This window comes from Triturus cristatus, chromosome 2_2, assembly GCF_964204655.1.
Source record: "Triturus cristatus chromosome 2_2, aTriCri1.1, whole genome shotgun sequence".
Taxonomy (NCBI): Eukaryota; Metazoa; Chordata; class Amphibia; order Caudata; family Salamandridae; genus Triturus; species Triturus cristatus.
Genome location: NC_140582.1, coordinates 1,254,623,457 through 1,254,643,431, shown reverse-complemented (window position 1 = coordinate 1,254,643,431; position 19,975 = coordinate 1,254,623,457). Strand labels below are relative to the sequence as shown.

Here is a 19,975-nt window from a genome sequence, read left to right as displayed (position 1 = left end):
TTTGACTCCATGGCTTTCTTTAAAAATAAAAGGTAACTTTGAGTTACCTTACATTGGGGAGGTGTTACCTGGATGGCGCATGGGCATTCCCAAGCATCCATCCACTCATTTGACGCAAACCCATTTCTATTAATACAGATAAACATGGGTTTGAGCCAAAATGGTGCCCCTACCCAAGGCTTGCAGAAATTGGAGAATTATTTTTTTATTTCTCGTCTGTACTTTCTCTTTGCATGTGTACTGCATTCTGCAGCACACATTGGCATGTGCCTAGTTAGGCCCAGTAGGAAATAATACCATTCTTGCATACACACAAATCTTTTCCTTAAAGTTGCCTTCTCTTTGCCACATTAACGTTTGACACACATTTTGCATTTGTGACGCTTGAATTGGTATTCGCAGAAAAACCAACCTTGTTGACACAAAACGCTTGGTGAGAATCCTATCACGCAACCTTGGCCTCTTACGAGCGGAGTACAAATGTGTTTATTATTACATCCATATGGCGGCTCAGCTATCTGTAGAACACAAACAATGGTTGCGCGATTACAATCTCAACGGAGGCAAGGATGCCACTTTCTATGTATAGCCCTTTGTTTCCTAACATAATCAGAGGAGACGCCTTCTACTGTCTCAAGCCCTTTTTCCGGTAAAGTAATGCCAGATAGCCTCTGCCGCCCATCACTTGACAGTCAACCCTGCATACCGGTTCCTCCCTATCCACATACACCCATGCTTTCACTGTACTCAACTGTGCTGCCCAGTAGTACTTCTTAATATCTGGGACTGCAGCCCCCCTTCATACACCCTCCTCTGTAGCTTTGAAAGGGCAGTTCTAGAGCTGCCCCCATTCTATAGGAGCCCACATAGTTCCCTATCTTCCGAAAGTAGTCAGGAGGAACCCTACATGGGGTATTTTGTAGGACATGAAGAAAGCGGGCAGGGCCATCATTTTAACGAGGGCGGCTCTACCCATTAGGGATATTGGGAGGCCCCTCCAGTGTGCCACATCTGTCCCGAACCTCTCGATCAATGGACGTAGATTATTTATTTATGTAAATCAGTCTTGACTCTGTTCCTCATGGGAACAGTCCACCCTGAACTGCTAATAGCACAGACACCAGCACTACCAGGGTAAACAGTGCAAATACCAATGAACTATTTTTCAGGTGTATGACGCCCATGGACCCAGTGGAAGAAGAACATATGATATTTGACATTCAGGCCCTGGAGATTAGATCAAGATTTACAATACTAATAGCCTTTGACAGAACTGTGGGAATCAATTGTATTTATGGGCCCAGGAGTTAAGTTAGGAGACTTATCAGATGAAGAATTGTTTAAGGACAACCCATTGACCACAAAAGTGGTGTTTGAAATGGACATCACTTAGAATGCAATTAAATGTTGCCTCCTCATTCTCCTAGACCTGTTGGCAGCCTTTGACACGGTTGATCACCAACTTCTCATCAAGGCTTTGCAAGAAAGGGTAGGTGCTGATGGGGTGGTCCTACGCTGGTTCTCCTCCTTCTTACACAGTCGCTCACAAAGGATATAAATAAAAAACTTTACCTCCGACCTACACCCCGTCAACAGGGGCGTCCCCCAGGGTTCAGTGCTCTCACCTCAACTGTTCAACATATACATGGAACCCCTCACCACCCTACTAAAAAATGCTAACATACCTTTCCACCTCTATGCAGGTGACACCCAGATCTATCTAGAAACCTCCTCCATAGATGACATTCACAGACTAAATGTCACTCCAAGAAATCCAACACTGGCTATCGCTTAACCAACTTAAACGTAACCAAGAGAATACCGAAATCCTCATCATCTCCAACAAAGGAGAGAACCCCCACATTTCAGAATGGCTAAAAGCTCTGGATGCTCTTAACGGCAATCACACTGTGAACCACTCCGCAAAATCATTAGGAATCACCCTAGACTCAAAACTCGACATGGCCAAACACATCAAGAACTCCGCAAAGAGTACCTTCGTCAACCTGAAGCTACTAAACAAAATAAAACCCTTCATCCCAACCAACGACCTCAAACAAGCCACCCAATCACTGGTGCTATCCAGACTCGACTATGGGAATGCCACCCTCGCTGGTACAACAAAATCTCACCTAGCTCCCCTCAAAACTACTCACAACGCAGCAGCTAGAATGTTCATTGGAATCAGGAAATACGACCACATTTCACCAGCACTCAGAGAATTAAAATGGCTCCCAGTCGCACTGCGTGCCAGTTTCAGAACTGCCTGCCTCACCCACAAAGCCCTGCACTCAGGAAAACCTGAGTATTTGGCCGCTAAACTCAAGAGGGCTGGTCAGACAAGGGACCTCAGGAGCTCCTGCACCCTACTTCTCATCCCTATGAAAACACGCAAACAAAAAACTGCAGCACGGTCCTTCGCCGGAAACGCGCCCAAAATCTGGAACGCCATCCCAGTCGGTATCAGGACTATCTCGTCCTTCACAAAATTTAAAAAAACACCTAAAAGTCCACCTAAAAGTCCTTTTCCTCAACCGCTCCCTCCCGAATGGATAGCCACCATCTAAACACAAATTACTGCTCGCTTGTCTCTCCCAGACATTGTAGCTCTAAGACTTACCTCCTCCCTGCTATTTAACCCCCAACTGCTCCCCCCCCCCCAAGTGGTTCAACTCCAAGACAACGTGCACTCTATGAGGTTAGCTTGGGACTCATGGACTACCTCAATGCTGCTCAGCACACTTGGCCTTCCGAACTTATATATAGAACACTGCTTTTTTGAATCAACCCCAAGACATTGTGCACTCTACGAGGTTATCTCAGGACTCACGTACTACCTCAATGCCGCTCAGCACACTTGGACTTCCGAACCTACCTAAGGGGTTGAACCCTAAGACAACGTGCACTCTATGAGGTTATCTCAGCACTCACGTACTACCTCAATACTGCTCAGCACACTCGGACTCCCGAACCTATATATAGAATACTGATTTATTGTATGAATCTTGCTCAAAAACTGATGTGAAGCGCTCCCATGCCCTTGGGTCTGGCTAGCGCCATATAAAACTCCTCAAATAAAATAAAATAAAGAAATTAAATTACAGTGTCAAGACATGTGAAATACAGTTCAATTCGGGAAAATGACTTGATATGAATACCCGAGGCCTTGTGAACCAAGGGACCACATGCTGCAGTCCTAATGAAAGGGGCAGAACCTGTATGGATAGCTCTGAAACAAGGGGCAATACTGCCCAGGGTGCTCTAATATCCCTCAGCAGAGGAGGACTTCACCTGGGAACACCCCTATTTTCCCAGTTAAGGAGGGCAAGGGGGGAACTTGAAGGATAGTACAGGATTTCTGCCCCTTGAATGACATAGTGGTGCCTGAATTTCCAGTGGCACCTGACCCCTCAGTGATTCTGACAAACATTCCCGCCTACTCCACCCACTTTTCAGTGATTTATTTGAAAAATGTGTTTTTCAGCATCCCACTGCACCCAAACTCAGATACTTGACCTCATTTACATACAAAGGGACATAGTACCAATATTTGAGACTGCCCCAAGGGTATTGTGAGTCCGACAGCATCTTCAACAGGACAGTGATACATGATTTAACAAACATCCAATGTAAAAGTACTCTTTTGAAATATGTGCATGACATTTTGATAGGCAGTCCCACAGAACATATATGTAGACAAGACACCATCAGTCTCCTTTGATAGCGGGCAGAGAAGGGATACAAAGTAGACAAAGACAAATTGCAATACGTACAAACAAAAGTGCATTATTTGGAACAACTAATAATCAATTCTGTGAGGAGAGTGATACCTGATAGGGAAAAAAGCATCAGGAACATGAATGAATGAATGAATGGCTGAAATGATTTTATAAAGCGCGCATCGTGAGAAGTTGGCCTGATGTATGCTGTCCACTAGTTATAGTGGGCACCCTGTATAAGTCCAAACAACCCCTTATTGTTATAGGTTAAAGACAACCTTTATTGAAAGCTATCCTAGTGGTAGCTATGGAGAGCAGCCCTCAGGCTAAGTCTTGAAGGAATGTAAAGCAGCTTGTTTTACCAGTTTATAATCTCTTGAGTTATTAAATGAAAGATATCCACACCAGGTATATATATAAAATATCTGTATTTATTACTAAACACACCCTCCTAGTCTCTTTATGAGATTAGAGGTCAAAACACATAAGTTACACTTCAATAATCACAGCAAAATAGCACAAATACACATTAGGCCCTAGGGGCGAGCCAAACCATATACTAAAATAGTGGTATAAGAACCAGGACTTAACTAGACACAAGGCCTAGAGCCTGTAGAATCACTGGGACCCCAAGGAACCACCCAAGGTAGTGACACAGGGGACCCACGGGGGCCATGTGAAGTGTGTGAACACAGCCGCGAGCTCCTGTTAGCTTCTATGGGGAAAGTCGCGGTTAGATTTTTAAAGATTAGGGACACTTAGAAATGAGTCAGGACCAAACCCTTGAACTGGAATAGTAACCTAGACCCCGTCCCCGTAATTAATATCCCAGGTATAGGGTCGTGCCTGACCTTCAAACAACTGAGACTAGACAGTACTCTGTAGGTTTTATCCTGTAAACAATGGCTTTCAATAAAATAAGTTAATTACTTTTGACCTATTAACTACTCAGATAAGTAAGTTCTCCGAGGGAAAATTCCCATAAATAATGCCAACCAGGATTATCTTTAAAGGACCACTGGATGTCCCCTAATACACTCCATCGCGGAATACATGTTAGAGATTACGCACAATTGACATCCTGATGAACTACCGGCCACAGAACAATCCTGACAGGAGGTTATTACACACAACATCTTTAGATTGCTACATCGAGCTTAAAATTATCTCCTCCTTTCTTCACGAGTACCATATTGGTCGCCACAATCAGAACGGCTAGATTCTCAGCCCGTATAAAATGTATTTAGATAAGAATAATGTCTGTTCTATATACTGATAAAGCTCAGTCTCTTTAAATAGAAATTGTTTAAAAAAACCGCACTAGACGCGCATTGTGAGTAATACTACAACCCCCATGAATCCTTTCGACCTTCGTCCAAGCCGGATACGGGAGGCGGAAGCAGACGGGTCAATATCCAATCACAAACGTTGTACTTATAACGACACAGGGAAACAAAGCAGCACTCCAAGCAGTGGACCCACCTCCGAACAGGTTGATACGAGGGGCAGGACCCTTGATGGCGTGAGTAATGCTGAACATTGACTACAACCATAAGGTATGAGGAAGCAGTTGGTCCCCCTGTTGGGACCCTGCATCAAACAAAGCTCTTACGGACACTGTTATGTGCTTATGTCTTTGTTTGTTTGTCTCTCTATGTGTGTCTTTACGCTACTGGCCCCCTCCATTACTATTGAACAACAACTCGGGATACTCGAATCTCGGGCGGTTGATGGAACATACGCTAACGAACATGTAGTGTCTGACTATAGGGCTACCCCACATATGGTGGTATTCCAATTGGAGTCGATACCCCTCCCAAAACGGGGTAAGAATGAGTGTATGAAACAGTTAGATGTATGCATGAACGTGAAAGGTGAGCATGCAATTACGTGATCATGTTAAATATATAAAAAACCACGGCGATTTTGAATATTTTAATAGTGTTTTACCACAAGGGAATTACACGGGTGTTAGATCAATATGCATAGAAGTACACCTAAGAGCAAAAGGTGATAGGATGCGGTGTAATGCCGCCACCAAACCGGGCAACACACAGATAGGAGCGTGTGAGAAACTAAGAGTGTTTTTTCACCCGCCACCTGGATATGTCTGTTGGTTTCACCACTAATGAGTTGAGACGTACGCCTGTAGATACGAACAGTCCTGGATCTCCATATATATAAAAAATGTGTGGTCTCTTTCTTTCTTTTTTCTCTTTGTTTCTCTAACTAGATGGAGTGACATATAAGACTAATTTGTCTACGTGAATTGATAAGGAGCGTTAGTTGCCCTTATCCCCAGTAGTGCAGGGAAATTCCCTGCCCCATACCCATTCCAGGGGGCATTACTTCCCGCCCTGAAGAAAGTCCAGCACCCTTCACGGGGCTAAATAGGACTGAAACATGTTGGCTATAGGGTCATAGGACCATAAAATCCCCATTGACCCCATAACTTTATTTTATCCTTACCCTCGGCAGTTCCAAGAATAAAAGGGATACTGGGAACTGCTGTGGGTTTTTAATCTTTATCCCCCTGGCCAAAAACATCTTCTTAAGAGCTCCCTGGAATATGGTCGAGCCCACCTCGACTTATAGGCGTCGAGGTGTCCCGATGATGAAGCATGACACCACTAGGGTGTGTGAGGGAATATAAAACAAAAGGAGTTGCCTCCTTCCCCACTTAACAGTGGTGTCCTGCCCTGACTTCATCTAGGGACCTCAACATCTGGGAACTCTAGGTCTGTTCTAATACAACTCACAACTTCATGTTGGGTTGATAGTGGGGAGTACTTCTGGTGAAATAGTGCAAAGACCTGGGAAGGTGTACTCCTCTCTCTAGTTCCTCTCAGCCCCCCTGTAAGTTTGGAACTCCTTCCTACTTACGTCTGTGGTTAACGTGATACTTTCACTACCATCGCTGCTAGCGGTGGGCTGTAACACAGTCAATCCAGTAACATTGTTTGCACACCCAGATATTGACAATGAACAGGTACATGACTTTGGCACATATATATCTGATGAAGTCAGTGCGGGTGGAGAAAACGCTATCCCAGGGAGCAACCTGGGTGACACCTAGACTCCGGTCCAGGTCAGCACTCTCCCCTAGCAGCTCCGCCGGTTCACCGCTCCGCTTGGTCCCTGAGCACCTCAGAGCAGAGCAGCAGCCCGCCCCTTCGCCGGCCCGTTCCCTCCCTCGCCTCCCACCCTCCTGTCCTCCCGATCAGCCCGGTGACTGTTGTCTGTTGTGATTGTGATTTTACTCTGTATAATTGTACTATACTGTTGGTGGTGGTGGTGGTACATCTAATTTTGCTTATTGTCCCTTCCTGCCTTCCTTCGCGTCTTTCGCCTGATTCTCTCGACGTTTTTCCGGCCGCCGTAGCCCCTCCCCGGCACAGCCCCACTCCCGTCTCCTCTGGTTCCCGTCCCCTTCCCTACAAATGGCGACCGCTGCAGGGGAGTGTGTGTGGCACCTAGACTCCGGTCCAGGTCAGCACTCTCCCCTAGCAGCTCCGCCGGTTCACCGCTCTGCTTCGTTTCTGAGCACGTCAGAGCAGAGCAGCAGCGCCTGCAGCCTCCACCACCAACCCGCCCCTTTGCCGGCCTGTTCCCTACCTCGCCTCCCCTTCCCCCCCCTGTCCCCCCATCAGCCTGGTGACTCTTGTCTGTTGTGATTGTGATTTTACTCTGTATAATTGTACTGTACTGTTGGTGGTTGTACATGTAATTTTGCTTATGGTCCCTTCCTGCCTTCCTTCGGTGTTTCACCCGATTCTCCCGCCGTTTTTCCCGCCGCCACCGCCCCGCGGCCCATCCCCCCGGCACAGCCCGGCTCCCGCCTCCCCTCCTCTGGTTCCTGCCTCCCGCCCCTACAAATGGAGACCGCTGCGTGGTCATGCAGCGGACACGGACAGTGGGCGCGCCGCTGGCGCGCCGCTGGCGCGCCGAGGGTGCGCCTAAGGCAAGCCTGTCTGCACCCGTCCGCGCCTGGACTGCGCCCTGCCCCAGACCCCCTGGCCCCCGCGACCATCACAAGACCCGACGCCGCTATGACGCAAACACCCTCCACGCACTCAACGCCGACCGAACTTCCACCTGCTTCCAGGCCACCCCGAAGCTCACCCACGGACGCTTTACCTGCTGAAACTGCAGCTACACCAGCCAGCGCACACCTGCAAGTCCTGCCCATCCCAACACTGCACGCCACAACCATCTCAGCGGCATACTACTCAACACACGCTCAGTCCACAAGCACGCCGTCGAACTCTGGGACCTGCTCGACTCCTCCGCTACAGACGTCGCCTTGCTGACGGAGACCTGGATGAACACCTCCTCGGCGCCTGCCATAGCCATCCCGGACAGGTACAAGATCACACGCAGGGACCGAAACAACAACAAACCTGGAGGAGGAATCGCCATCGTCCACAGGAACACCATCAGAATCTCAACAAACAGCGAAGATGACCGCAGCATGGCCGAACACCTACACTTCCATCACGTCGATCACAACACCACCCTCAGAGGAACCCTCATCTACAGACCCCCGGGGCCCCGACCACAGTTCAGCTAAACCATCGCCGACCTCATCAGCACGCACGCCCTCACCTCCACAGACTACATTCTCCTCGGAAACCTGAACTTCCACCTCGAGAACGCCAACGACAGCAACTCCACAACGCTGATCGACAACCTCGGACTCAAACAACTCGTCACGACACCCACCCACTCCGCCGGACACACGCTCAACCCCATCTTCTCCGCCAGCAACCACGTCACCATCAGCGACACCACCGAACTCCACTTGACCGACCACCACTGCATCCACTTCTCCTTCGAGAAACACACCGCACACAACCAACCGCAACGTATCCCACACCGCAAATGGAAAAAAATTCAACAAAGACCAGCTCATCACCGCACTCGCCCGAGACCCTCCACCCGAGCCCTCCGAGACTAATGCAGCAGCCCACAACTTCAGACAATGGATCGATGACTGCGCCAACATCCTCGCCCCGATCAGGAAACCCTCCAACAGGCGCCCCCACACGAGAGCCATCTGGTTCAACGCCGACCTCCAGAACTCCAAGCACACCTGCAGAAGACTCGAGAAGCAGTGGCGCAATGACCAGACACCAGCACAGCCCTCAGGAACGCCAGACGCAAACACCACCATCTCATCCGCGCCGTTAAAAGAACCTCCTTCAAGGAACGCATTGACAACAACGCACACAACAGCAAAGAGCTCTTCATCATCGTGAAAGAACTCATCACCCCCAGCTCCAATGACGTACCGCCGTCACAAGAACTCTGCGACTCCCTGGCCACCTTCTTCCACCGCAAAATCGCAGACATCCACAACAGCTTCAACTCCCAGACGCCGGCAGCAGACGCCAACACCCCCCGACTCAACACCCACCAAACACACCGACCTTCTGCTCTCCTGGCACAACGACGAAGACGCCATCAAAATCATGAACACCATCCACTCTGGCTCACCCTCTGACCCCTGCCCCACCACATCTTCAACAAGGCAAGCTCCATCATCGCACCCCAACTCCAAAAGATCATCAACAGCTCCTTCGAGACCACCACCTGCCACAGAGAGCTGGAAACACGCCGAGATCAACGCCCTACTCAAGAAATCCCAGGCGGACCCAGGCGGACCTCAAGAACTTCCGACCCATATTCTTGCTCCAGTTCCCAGCGAAAGTCATTGAGAAGATCGCCAACAGACAACGGACCCACTTCCTGGAGGATCTGGACTCCTCCCAATCCGGCTTCCTCAGCAATCACAGTGCCAAAACCGCCCTCATCGCCGCCACTGACGACATCAGGACCATACTGGACAAAGGCGAAACCGCGGCCCTGATCCTCCTGGACCTCTCAGCCGCCTTCGACACCATCTGCCACCACACCCTGCGCACACGCCTCCACGACGCAGGGATCCGAGGCAAAATCCTGGACTAGATCACCTCCTTCCTCACCGGTAGAACCCAGCGAGTCCGCCTCCCCCCTTCTGTTCCGAAGCCACCACGATCACCTGCGGCGTACCCCAAGGATCATCTCTCAGCCCGACCCTTTTCAACATCTACATGGCACCACTCACCAACATCGTCTGAGCACACCACCTCAACATTGCCGACGATACTCAGCTGATCCTCTCTCACCAAGGACCCGGCCACCGCCAAATCCAACCTCCACGAGGGAATGAAGGCAGTCACAGATTGGATGAAGACTAGCCGGCTGAAACTGAACTCAGACAAGATGGAGGTCCTCATCCTCGATTCCACTCCCTCCACATGGGACGACTCCTGGTGGCCGGTCACGCTGTGAGCTGCCCCGACACCCACCAACCTCGTCCGCAACCTGGGGTTCATCCTGGACTCAACGCTCCATAAGACCCAGCAAGTCAACACTGTTTCCTCCGACTGGTTCAACACCCTCCGCAAGATCTACAGATGGATCCCCACCGAAACCTGGGAAACCGTTAACCAAGCACTCGTCAGCAGCAGGCTGGACTACGGCAACGCCCTCTACGCAGAAACAACGGCTACACTCCAGAAGAGACTCCAGCGCATACAAAACACCTCCGCACGCCTCATCCTCAGACTCCCTCGCCACAGCCACATCACCACCCACCTGAGAGACCTGCATTGGCTCCCGGTCAACAAGAGGATCACCTTCAAACTCCTCACCCACGCTCACAAAGCACTCCACAACACCGGAACAGCATACCTCAACGAACGACTGTCCTTCTACACCCCAAATCGCCAGCTTTGCTCCGCCGACCTCACCCTCGCCAGCGTCCCACGCAACCACCGAACGACCACTGGCAGCAGATCATTCTCCCACCTCGCCACCAAGAAATGGAACACCCACCCCACCCGAACACCCTCCCCGCCCACCTGCGGCTGACCTAGGACCTGCTGACCTTCAGGAGACTTCTCAAGACCTGGCTGTTGACCAGTAACTGCTCCCTCCCCCTTAGCGCCTTGAGACCCTCACGGGTGAGTAGTGCGCTCTATAAATGGCTGATTGATTGATTGATTGATTTACCCTGCTCTTTGCAGATGGTTCTTAAATTCCTTCATAGATCAGGAAACAGGAATCAGACATTCCAGAGCAGCAGTTGTCAGGGCTGAACAGCGGCATTCTTCTGATATGTTACACATTGTAAGCCAGTAGTCACTGCCTACTCACTTTTCGCCACAAGCAGCAGAATTAGAGGGCATCATTGAAGCACTACACCAGGCCAAGGGCTTAGAGGTGACTCAGACTCAGCATATTTTACCACTGCAATACACTCCGGTATTCACAGATGGGAAAGGAGGAGATTTCTCAAATCTGATGGGTCACCAGTAAGGCACAAAGACTTACTATTGTAGCTGATAAAAGCCTCCAAAGTAACGGTGATAAAATGTGCAGTGCACACTAACCAGCAAGACCTCATATAATGCCTTCGCAGTCTGGGCAGCAAAAGAGGCGGCAAAAGCATCTCAGCTATTTGGTGATTACGCCTCCACCATGATAACAACTAGGAAACAGCCTACTGTCGAACTACCACCTCCCTATAGAGAGACAACAAGATTGCATCTGCGCGAGTTACAAGAACAGGCCCTGCCACATGAAAGTGAGTTGTGGGAGCAGCGAGGCTGCACCCAGTCAGCATCAAATGTTATTTATAGGCAGGAGAGCACAGGCAAGCCAGTGATGTCACAAGCACTGTTGCTCACAGCCATCAACTACACCTCCCAGCACAGACCGCATAGGAATATCTCCTTGCAACCCTGCAAGCAGACAGGTTCATTCCTCTATTAAGTGAAATGATTACATGTACATTGCAGAATGCGCAGTATATCAACAATGCAGCAACAAACCCAAACTAGAGGTGATTACTTCAACAATATCATGCCCAACATATGCATTTTAAAATTTGCATTTAGATTTGTTGACATGATTGACAGATGCAATTATTACAGGTATATTATATTAGTTGTTAGCCCATTCTCCCGATGGTTGAAAGCAGGACCATGTGTACCTAATGATGCTAAAGTGACAGCCAATTTTTTGATAAGAGAAGTAAATACCTAGGTGGGGCATTTCAGAAGAGATCCGTTCTGATAACGCACTCACTTTGTTGATACAATGTTACAACACATCTCTACCTCCTTAGGGATAAAACCCAGACTGTCATCTGTTTATCACCCCCAAAGTAATGGCTTTGTGGAACGCCTGAACGGCCCTGCAAAGTTATTTTCTAATCAGAGATCAAAGAAGGAGAAGTGTACCACTGCAGCCCACCAGTCAGGTCCCGTAATTGTTGGCCAACAAGTGTACAACCGTACTCTTGTACAACCGTAATTTTGTTTGGAAATGGAAGGACACGAAAATCAAAGGCAATGAGTACCCCCACAGCGATCAAAATGGGCGGCAGGTAGCCATGGATCCACCTGTCGGATGTTCGACTGGACCATGCCTTGCATCAGACACCTCCACAGACAGAAAAGGAAAAAGAGAGGATCAGCTGTAAAAACCCCTCCATCCAATGCACAAGTGGAACAATTTCTCGACTCTGCAAATCAACAGTTATTTATTTCTGCTTTATTTTGCATTTCTGATTTATTTTTCCTTTTATGTCTTTTTATGTTGCTATTTACCTTGCGCTTTGACAATGACTCATACCTCAGATCAGGTCAAAATGTCATGAGTCTGCGGAGAGAAAGAGTTACACATAACAAGGCATCTCATAGTATTCATGTTAACTTATTGCATAATATATGGTACCAACACATGACAGCGAAAGAAACTTCAAATGATTCATGCTTCGTGTGCTCACTGAAACCCCATGCCACAGGGTCCGAGAGATTACATTCTATTAAAGAAGTTTCTCCAAAGGTGGTTGGATGCCAAATACATCTATGTCAATGTAAGGTTAAAGCACAGTTCCAGCTCACAAAAAAGCAGCATCCGAGATAGCTGTTAACACCACTAAGTATGAAAGAAACGCAGACAGTATACAAATACTAAGGGGCACTCAGGCCATTCAAAACACATTTAAGGAACTTGAGCTCAGGGGACAGAGGCCTCGGGATTCAAGATGGGTAAAAAAGATATTAGAGAAAGGGATCATTGGTAAAAACTACCCACCAATGCAGTGCAACAATTACAAACTAGCCTACAAGATGAAATTGCCTGACTGCGCCTCCAGACCAGCCCTCAGTCGTTGTCAAGTGAAAATGGCATAGGAACGTCACATTAGTTTGTAGAGCAGCGTCTCTCTGAAATGGCACGCACAAGAAGAGCAAGGAATCAATTGAGTGCAGGTGAAACATTGGACAGCTATGCCAAGGGGTATAAATGGGTAGGAGAGAAGATGAAACCTGTGCATACAATGAAACTGATCATTTTTTCTATGTTTCCTAGGAAATATTTCTATAAGTGTGGGTACAACCACAACTGCAGCACCACAATATACAATGCCAACATGCAGCGGGGCACCTCCAGTATGATGGAGTTTAATGATTTAATACAGAGACCTGGCTTATGACCAATTTTCTCCGGACTGGAATGGACTCTGCTTCTTGGTCAGCTTGCACACCCCCTCCCTGGTAAGAGTGAACATTTCCAAGTTCCATGACCATCCCATGATCTGTCTGACTACCCGGCTCTATCATCATTGGAAGAAAAGAGCGGCAGAATATTATGGCACTACTGTCTGGGAAAATGTGCCCCGGGTTCACAGGCTGTTCAATGATGCCCAGCTGTTCTTTGGAAGTGTCTACTGTTTATTCAGACAAAAGCAACCGCCTGATAGCTGCAGCTAACTAGGTGGGAGCTGATGAGAGCCCCTGAAGATGGATTTAATTCAGTGAAGAAAGAACTGTGAGCCATGAGAGTGATGCCAATACAGCACAGGTGTGTGCTAGATTTGATGACGGCAATTGAGGGGTGGGGGGGGGGGGGGGGACTGCCAAAATAGGGACTGCTTGCTGTACATATGTCCCTGCTAATGATACGAGCGATGGAACATTGACGGAGGCCATACAAACTCTGCACAGTTTGGAAAAGACAATTGTGAGCGGAGGAGGTGCCCCAGATGAATGGTTTATGGGTTGGTTTAATGGGCTACCATCCTGGACGTCAGTACTGTTTAAGGCCTTGTTGCCAATCATTGTGGTTTTGCTTTTGATGTAGTTTCTTTCAAATAGTAATAGCATGCTGGAAAAGAGTTAGCACTAAAGTGTGAGGAATGTGCATAGCGGAATCACCAGAACAGGTAACAGATGCCTTGAGGAACACATATCAGTTTACATTTAGTACGGACCAGGAGTTAGAAGAAGTAGTTGAAATATGAACCACAGGGAAGAATGTTAAGGAAAATAAAAAATGCAAGGAAATCTTAGACAGACAAAAACAACCACCACCATCGCTGTCCGCAAGGAGCACTGTAAAACTCTAGGTAATTAAAGGACTATGTAGGCCCAGGTTGCACAAGGACACAGAGTACGGATGGGAGGCTCAGGGGAGAGCAGAACACAAGATCAGTAAGTTTCATTTAAAAAGAGAAACATAATTAACACGGGTTGACAGAATTGAAGATTACAGCACATAAGCATGTACCACCACTTCCACTCTTGAAAGAGATGTGTTTCAAACTAGATAGGAGACCCTGAGAACATCAGAATGACACACACTTTAGAGGACAGGTTAAAGGATAATGAGCTTCAAAGCTTTATCAGGGTTGCAGGATAAGGGGAACTGATCAGGTAGGCACAAGGTCACTAATGCAAGTGGTGTGGGGTATGTGGAAATATATACTTGACTTGTCCTATTCTGTGACTTGTTTATTACATGTTTGTGTAAGGTAACATGCATGAAGTCATTGTGGTTTTTGTGAATAAAAGGAGCTGTCTCCCGTGCAACAGGTTGAGACAGTTCTCAGTCCTACAGGGTTGACTGTCTCCTGGCCATTATTTGGGTAAATCTATTTCCTATTGTCAATGACCTGTGTCTTTGATGTTTTCCTAGTTAGCATTTGCAATGATGGAACAACAAGTTTGCCTATTGTCAGACATCTTTGATGATACTTTGAGTGCATCGACATCCATGGCTGGTTCTTCTATAGCTGCCAGATGACAAATTTGGCTTAGATCCTGGAAGGCAGAAGCCTCGCAAAAAGCACTATTGATGAAGATTCCTTTTTAAGCATATAAGTTGTTTGAATCTCAATTAGAGGAGATGATCAAGAGGTCGACTGAGGATAGAACACTTTCGGCCCCAGCCAACTTTACAAGAGGAAGATTTTTTGGCACCAGAACGGCATTTAGTTCATCTTTTCAGGGCAAAGCAAGTCAGCCCTTTCGAGGGAGGAGGTGAGGCCGGGGAGGCCCTTCTGCGGGAAAAGTCCCAATCCCAGTAAGCAGCTTCCTCAAGTAAGCCCACAACCAAGTCCTGACTATCTGAACAGGAGTGCATTACCAGTTGGTGGTCGAATCTCTTGTTTTCTACATGTCTGGAAGAACTCCATATGGGATCAATGGGTCCTATAGATAGTAGAGAAGGGTTTTCAGATTAGTTTCTCTGCATAGCCTCCAGAATGTTTCTGTCGGAGACCCGGTCCCATCAAATCCAGAGAAACAAGAGGCCTTTAGAGAGGGAATCCAGAAATTGTTGGTAAAGGTAGAAACTGTATCAGTTCCAACGCACCACAGAGGAAGGGGTACCTATTTGATCCTTTTTAATGAAAAGTTCAGGCCTGTCTTGGATCTGAAGAATGTGAGCTGGTGCATTCCTCATACTAAGCTCAATATAACGACTCCTTAAGAGAGTCTGCCGTTCATCTGTCCGGGGGATTGACCGGCTTCCCTAGACCTGCTGGGTGTGTACGTGCATGTGCCAATGCATCCCAATCCTCAGAAGTTCCTGCATTTCTGTGTTCTACATCAACACTACCAGTATCAGGTACTACGTTTTGGCCTTTCATTGTTTCACAGAGTTTTTAATAAGATTTAACTCCTGTGATGCTGAGGTCCGTCATGCGAGGGGAATTCAGTTATTTCCATACCTGGATGACTAGCTGATTTTTTCGAGGTCCAGGAAGTCTGCAGAGTCGTCAAGGAGCAGCGATGTTTGCTCAATCTAGAGAAGTCATGCCTAGTTCCTACCAAGGCTTGCTTTCCAGAGGGGAATATTTCAAGACAAACAATGCCCCTTGGTTCGGCCCCCCACTCCCCAGGAACAGGGGGAAAGTGGCGGGACCGGGGGCCTCAGTGGGACCGGGGGCCTCAGTGGAGGCCACCCCCGGGGAGCAGAGCCCGAACCCCAAGGACCGGATTGGGTAGAGATAAGGGAGAGGAGTGAAGGAAGCAGGAACACCAGAGGATAGGGCTGGTAGTAGGGCTGGCCCAGATCAGCCGTGAAACTAGGGTAGGAATGTGTTAGGGAGGCAGGGGTATTTAAAGGTGGGCCCAGGGCACAAGGCCCTCTTTGTCCTGGGAAATTTGTAAAGAGAAGACCCACCCACCCGCTTAGGAGCAAGAATTGGGGGGGAGGGGTGGGTCAACGGGGAGGACTTGCAAGAGGTCATCGGGTGTCGGATGTGAGGAACGGCAATGGATCTGAGATGATTAACGGTGGTAATGACAAAGCGATCCAAGAGGACTCAAGAAACAGGCTGGGAAGGGGGCACAGACCGCAAACGGGGCAGTCAGGACCCAGTGGGCACTGGCAAGCTCCTCAAGCCCCTTTGTTCTGGTGAACCGGAAGTAAACAATTAATTACGCAACGGAGGTCAGAGCCTGTGGCATGGAAGAAGTGGTGTAACGGTTACCGGGTCACCTTTGCAGAGAGGGGTAGGGGAACAGTCAACCAGGTTGGAGGGCGGGAAGCACATTGGCTTGCCCAGGTAACAAAGAGGGTACGCAACGGGACTGAAGAAGCACAGGGTTGGGCTGGGAACAAACGCTTACCCGGAAGGAAACGTGTGGACACCGGAAGTGAAAGGTCACCCGGCTGGGTGGGAAGCGGCTGGTTACCCGGGAGTGTGTGGGCACTGGAAGGCAAAGGGTCATCCGGTTGGGTTGGAAGCAGGCGCTTACCCAAGGAGTGTGTGGCAACCGCACGTAAAAGGTTACCCGGTCGGGCTGGAAGCAGAGGCTTGCCCGGAGTGAAAGGGAAGGGTTGCGTCCCCAGGTGATAGGTCACCAGGGCAAGGTGAGCTGCACTGAAGGCAAGGCAGAGGGCAGAGATTATGGGGTAAGGACACAGGCTCTCCGGACAAAATAATGCTGTGTAAAGGATCGCTTGTAAGTTAAAAATGCCTAATAAACCGCGGCCTCAATTCTTCCAAAAAAAACACAAACTTGTAGTGGTCTGAAGTTATTGTGGTTCGGGTGGAGTGACCAGGTGGGGGGTGTCTCTGCTGAGGGAAGGCGTTCTTGGCCGAGGACAGCACAAGCTCAGAGCAGAGGCGGTGTCACTGTTGCAGAAGATGCTCCTTCAGTGAGGCCATGGTTGAGTACGGTCTTTCTTTGTTCTCATCTCCGCACATACCAGCTGAGGATAGGGTAACCAGACGTCCCGGTTTTCCCCGGACGGTCCCCGTTTTTAGAGAAGTGTCCCCGTGTCCCGACACTTCTCTCCAAGTGAGTCAAATGTCCCCGTTTTAGAACAGTGTCCGGGTTAAACACAGAAATGTCCCGGTTTTTTACTGTTCCGCGCGCATGCTCTGTTTTCACTGCGTGTGACTTCACTGTGGTGAGCGCCAGAGGCGCAACTAGAGCCAAATTTCGGGGGGGGCTAAGCAAAAATTTCGGGGGGGTGGGGGCTGAATCTTTAAACAGTAGGCAGAGTGGCGCTGATTTCGGGGGGGGGGGGCTGAATCTAGGCAGAGTGGAGCTGCAGGGGCTCTTAGAAGGGGTGAAACAACAGCGAGGCCTCATTAAATGCAAATAGTCTTTTTAAAGACCTGTGAAGTGCTCTGGCATGCCCGGGAAGCGGTCTCATCCCGGGCTGCCACACACGAGGGGGAGATGGGGGGGGGGGGGCTGAAGCCCTTTGAGTTTAATGGGTGTTGCGCGCCTGGTGAGCGCTGTAGCAGGAAGGGAAATCCTTTGAAGAGAGACATTTTCTCTCTGGATTTCCCTTCTCTTTCTTCACGCAGCGTAACCTATGTCATCATGACGTGGCAGCCATCGGTCATTGCCTCCATCAGTCTGGCCTGACACCTTATCAAGAGAACACCTTCAGCCCTGCAGTGATCTTTGTTGCTCAAAAAGTTTGGTGCATGCCCGCCATGTTTCTGATGACCGCGCTCCAAACATATTTGTTTATTCGAAACAAACTTCTAAAGTGGAAGATTATTCTAAACAATACAAAAATGCCCCCACACCCCGAGTGTTTTATATCTTGGTGTTGGGTATGATTATTTGTTTTTCTGTTTGTGACCACTAGTTTCTATTGGGCAGTGATGGACGGAAAGAAGGGCACATCATATTGTTCACTCGAAATAATTGAGACCGTCTGATGCCTTTACTCTAACTGCCCATACTCTGCTGGGCGGTCGAAGTGAAATTTCCGTGAGCAGAGCCTGAAGGGGCAATGCCGTTGGAGCGCAGGCAGCCTACCCTAATCAAAATAGAGTGGGCAAGCAGAGGGTTTTGCAGACAAGGTAGTCAGTCAAGTTTCTGATGAAGTACCCTAACCGCAGGACTCTGAATTAGGCCCCTCATGATCTTCCAAGATGTATAATTGCAAGTCTGATGACAATCTCTGTCATTATGTAGCCCACATGAGGTATGACAAAAACTAATATCGTCTGTAATGCTTCATCTCGGTCTGCGGAGGGAGCTGTCCTTGTAGTCCTTTTTCTATGTCTATGACAGCTGTCAAATAGTCCTACTTTTATGTCGATGGTTACGGCAAACCTTAGTCCTACTTCTATGTCTATGACCTGTCCCCGTTTTTTGTTTTGAGAATCTGGTCACCCTAGCTGAGGAGCCACTTACTTCTCATTGTGATCTGCTTCACAGCATGTGCAGCTCGAGGGCCCAGTGGGTGCACATGTGAGGGGCGCCTGGACTGGTGCTTGAACTTGAGTGGGCGGCAGTCCTTTCCTCATGCTGCCGTCAAGAGCAGTCTCGACTGAGCCCGAACAGTGGGCTGGCTGCTGCGTTGCAGAGGAGGACAGCTCAGCCTCCCTTTGTTGATCCAAACATAAGAGTCTGTGTAAAGAACTCCAGCCAACCATGGGAGCAGCATCAGCATCAGAGCATCCGGCACCAGCGCGCATGCGCACGGGGCACGCACACGGAGGATGCGCAGACTGCATCCTCGAGCAGCCGACACCAGCGCGCATGCGCACGAAACACGCACACGGAGGATGCGCGGAGTAGGAAGGCTGCACAACAGGCGAGCTAGGAAAAGAAACCGCGCATGCGTGCGAGGAGAAACAACACACCTCTACAGCGTGCGCAGAAGACGCAATACGCCTCTGGAGCGTGCGCAGAGAAGAAACACCCCTCTTTTCTTTGGAGCGTGCGCAGAGAAGAAACATGGCTCGGTGCAAAGAAGAAGTGTTTGAGCGTGCGCACGGAATCAACGCGTCTCTCCTGAGCATGCGCAGGGAAGGAAGAGGCAGAAGAAGCGGTAACATGAGCTCTTCTCCGTCCACGTGCGATGAGCAGCCAGAGGGCAGACGAGGGAGGTGCACACAGAGCACCCCAATCCTTGCAGAGCTATTTATTTATTTGAAAAGTTTTACATAGCTATGGCTAGACCCAGAGGTATCAGAGCGCTTTATATGACGAAGAACATTGTTTCAGAACATGACGAAGAACATTGTTTCAGAACAGGTACACAGTTACATCAGTTGGGCTTCGTCTTTATGTCAACGCTGCTGCCGACTAGTTTATTTTATGCAGGTTTATATAGCGTGAACTGCCAAGGTTTCAGATCGCTATACGTGACATTTACATAATTTGAAAGTCATTATGAGTGACTTTTCAGTGAAATTGTTTATATGCATGGTACTGACACTCAGAAGACCCACGTTATTGCTGACAGAGCCCTGGGAACTGGTTCAGCTAGATTCATTGTGTTTCATTATTGGAAATCATTCCCTGCGGCTCGTACCTATCACAAAGTAATCACAGACTGGCAAAAAGTAAACAAGGCTCGCCGTCACAGTGCGCTCTCTGCTGGCAGCACACTGCTCTCTCTGCTACTGTGCTCGTAGCACGGCGGCACATCATGGTCGG

At 48.8% G+C, this 19,975-nt stretch overlaps 1 protein-coding gene across 4 annotated transcripts in view; it reads right to left on the bottom strand.

Annotated features, from left to right (window-relative positions):
• LOC146863539 (uncharacterized) overlaps positions 1 to 19,030 on the bottom strand; it is a 243,864-nt gene extending 224,834 nt beyond the window's left edge. For 2 of the 4 annotated variants that reach the window (XR_014978275.1, XM_085642998.1), the window contains exons 1-2: positions 18,725 to 19,030; positions 12,377 to 12,428 (exon numbers count right to left, since the gene is read on the bottom strand). The gene's annotated coding sequence lies outside the window, so the exon portion shown is untranslated. The remainder of the gene's footprint in view (positions 1 to 12,376; positions 12,429 to 18,724) is intronic. The other 2 variants (XR_014978274.1, XM_085643000.1) reach the window with 1 other exon arrangement.
• Between the last annotated feature and the right edge of the window lie 945 nt (positions 19,031 to 19,975).